Consider the following 4,116-nt stretch of genomic DNA (forward strand, 5'->3'; position numbering starts at 1 on the left):
AGGGATAATAGAAAATTGACGAAGCAAAGAGAAAAGAATTAGAACAAAATATGTGGGGGCTGACTTACTGCATGTTAGTGTAGTTTCAGAAAATGAAGTTCAACATGAATATTTCAGAATATACTTGGACCTGGAGAAATTGATTGTTTTGTAGAGTCCTGGATGCTATCTCTGTGTGAGTCCCCTGTCCCAGGAGAAGGGACTAAGTAGTAGATCCCCTGGAATTTTTTTTTTTTTGGCAGTATCTGAGATGACCTGTTAACAATTTGTGGGTTTAGCTAATAATTAATATATATCTTAGTTTTATTTTAATTTAATAATGCTTGCAAGTGGGGAATTTTGTTCACTTTAGGACACCCAGTTAAATTTTATTTTCCTGAGTTTTTGGATGGGGGCTTGAGTCAAATAGCAAGTTGTGTAACCCCCTAAATTTGAACCCAGAACTTGTAACTGCCATCTAGTACCTGGCAGAAGGCTTATATTTGGAAGCCTTCAATTACTTTTTTTTGTTCAGGTAACAAAGATGGTTGCCCTGTTGCTCCCTGCAGACTTCTATTGAAATAATACATTGAAGTACACTAAAAATGTTTAATAACAAACATTTAGTAATAATCTGGAATGCACTGGTAGTACTCTTGAGAGAGGTGGTAGGGAGATCAGAGAAGGCCAATGCTGGTAGATTGAGGATAGAAAAGGAAGAATGGAGTCAAAGAAAAAGAAGGATGAAAGGTGGAAGATGGGGTTTGGCTGATATGGATACAGGAAGCCAGAAAATATGGAAGAAACAAACATTGTGAGTACAATGGAAAGTGACAGGAAGATGAATGAATGAAAGCAGGAAATTGAGAAGCAGAAGATAATTAATAAAATATTGGAAAGTACAAGGTCTATGGGTAAGGCAAAGGAACTCTTGCCATGGCATTTATGTATAGGTACCCTTAGCCATTCACAGTCAAGTCTGCTTTCTAAATTCTTGAGTGAGTGCCCCTTTCCTATGTAGGTGCACCTTAGAACCTAAGAGCACTTGTACTTTATTGGATTATTAATTTGACAGGAAGAGTCTTGAAATGGATTTAGATTAAAAGTGAAACCCAAAGTACCTTATATCAGAGCTCTTACAAAAGCAATGGCATATTTTGTCTAATATGCTTAGCAAAAGGATCCACAGATTTCCCTATTAAGATATCCAAGATAGGGGATCTTCTATCAGACTGATCTACTATTCTTTGTCTGCTAACAACATGCTGCAGCCATAAAAAGCAAAATCACCCTTAATTTCCTGTGTTATAATAGTGTAAATCAAGAGTAATTTCATTGCCATCAGTGGGGTTACCAAGAAGAAGCATAACTGGAGGAGGGTAAGTGGACCACCAGCTCTGGGAGCCAATTATAAGGGAGTGGCAGAATACCTCTCCACCCCCAGCTAATCTTTGCCAAATCAGGGGCATCTCTGTAGTGTCCAGCCACATGAGCCAGGCAGTGCAGCCCTGCACCTAGCAGTGTATCTGGGGAACAGGGAAAGAGTGGGGTGAGTGAAAGAGTGTTCCACCCCAAGGTAGTTTATGTCACAGGAGGTGCAGCCGTACACCCAATAACATATCAGGGGTGGAGAGATGTGAATGGGACACCTGATGTGGCTCTTATGGAGACTGCACCACAGGGTTGCCTCTGCTTGCATTTACACTACTCTACTAGTAGTAGCAGCAGCAGTGGCAGCAATATTAGCTTTCAGTGGGCACCTATACATGTGACTTTATGTTGCTGTAGCAACGCGCTATGGTAACATAGTACCCATGGTCACAAACCGTGATGCCACAGCTAGGTTGCCATAGCAACATGTTCCCTCATTATAGTGCATTGCTGAGGAGGTATAGTGCCCCCAAATAACCATGTGTCACCCGCACAGCGCAGTACAGGCTGTTACTGCACGGGCTGTAAATGACGGCACAGTAACAACAGTAGCATAGAGCACATGTAGATGCAACCAGTGTGCAGAGAACCTGGGCAGGTAAGACTTCCTATCCCTTTCCCCCTTACCCTTGTCTACAGTGGTCAGTGGCCCCTGACCAGGTACTGAATGAGCTCACTATGCCTCTGTACACAGTCATAAAACCTGTACAAGGGAATCAGGGAATATATACAAGAAAATCAAGAGTCAGACCATCTACACAAGGACATGTTATACTGGTACACTAGATAGAGTTATAATAAATAGAGAATTAGTAGCAGGATGCAACACATAATAAACATCTGATTAAACAAAAAAGAAGCCAGACTGAGATTTGACACCTTAATCAAAAAGAAAATGAAATAAAATATTAGATTCTTTTACTATATCTTACCTTTGTGAAGGATTTATTTAAATCAAAGGTGTTAAATTCCTAAGGAAGAAGCAGTGGTAGTCTCTTGAGGGCAGACAGGGCAAGCTGAGGGATGAGGTATTTGACACTCTGGAGCTGCTTCAAGAGAATAAATTGAGGCAAAAGTATCTTTTCTATGCTTTTGATCTGTATAGGATTTTCAGTTTATAACAGGAGCCAATCATTTCAGGATGCAATAATAAGGCTCCAAATGGACAATTGGTTGAAGAATCTCAGAGTTCTTCAGGTTATTAATATATTTCTTTTTTCACTGAAAATAACTTACCATAGATTTTTAACATTAAACAAGAACCACCCATTATGCTACAGTTTAAAAAAAACTAACAAAAACTCATTATACAGAAAGTATTTTCAAAAGAAAGTATTTACTTAAATAGTAGGCCTGTTTCTGTACAATTTTTAATATCAAGGTATGTATGTTCTTTCACAAGACAGGTTTAACAGACTTGAGTCTCAGTGGCTTTTATGTGCTCCATATTTGCCCCATGATCTATATTTTAATATAACAGGTTGACCTTATTTTTATATTTATAACTTAATATAACTTGTACTTCTCATTAAAAGTTTCTCATAACTAATGGAAAATGTTCACTGTTAGCACATATATATTTACATAGTTCTAGATAACTTGGAAGCGCTTTTTAACAGTCTGTGTTAATTTTTATATATTATACTACCCTGAATATGTTAGCAAGACTAAATTAATAAACTAAATTAAAATAGATAATTTTATTATAAATAAAACCATATGGTCTACTGTATATATAGTATATAGACCATATAACCATATGTGTGTGTATATATATATACACACACACACATACACATACACATACACACATACACACACATACACTAACAGCATATACAATATTTAGCTTTCATACAGTTATACATAAACGTATATTAAAACTAACACAGCAGCAGGAAATTTTCAATTTTTTAAGTGAAAGCAGAGATAATTTTGGACCTGGGCTTGGTATATGTACAGCCTCACAACATTCAGCAGAAAATGTTTTAAAGTCATTTTTTCATGAATTTGGTTCCATTTTAAATGAAAATCCCTTCTAGTTTCATGTTAAGAGAAGAATTAATCATTAGATCATCTACTCTGACATTCTGTATATATGTGTGTATGTATCAGAGGCCATTTTCTTTTCCTCCAGGTCCTTTTGTAACTAATCTTAGACCTGTGGCATCAATGGGAATATGCAAAGTATTCAGCTCCTTCAGTGCCACTTAATTTTTAAAAAAGATAACGATCAGAAGAGTACTGTAGCAGCAAAGTGATTAGTAGGGCTGCGAGAAGCTTTGGGAGCAGACTCAATTCGGAGGAGATTTAGCCCGATTTGGTGGCTGAATCTCCAAATCCAAATTAAATCGGGACCAATAAAAAGGTTCAAATCAATTTGAAGCTGTCTGAATCAATTCGGAAAAGATTTGGAGAGCTTTGATGATTTGGGCAGTCCTCGCCCACTGCAGCAGGGAGCTGGAGTCAGACTCGGAGTTGGTAGGCAGGGGCTGGGGGAGGAGGGGTGGGAGGAAGGGGGAGGGGTTCATGGGGCCAGGCCCCATCCCCTGCCTGCTCCCCCAGCCCCCCTGCCAACTCCCACAGGCCCTCCATGGCTGCCCTGCCAGCTCCCAGTGCTTAAAAAAAAAAGCCCCAACTCATTGGGTGTTGCCCAGCGAGGGGTGACCCCACTTCCCCCTATTGCCCCATGCTGAGCGGGGGGGC

This window comes from Gavialis gangeticus, unplaced genomic scaffold, assembly GCF_001723915.1.
Source record: "Gavialis gangeticus isolate Ggan-Ray unplaced genomic scaffold, GavGan_comp1, whole genome shotgun sequence".
Lineage (NCBI taxonomy): Eukaryota > Metazoa > Chordata > Crocodylia > Gavialidae > Gavialis > Gavialis gangeticus.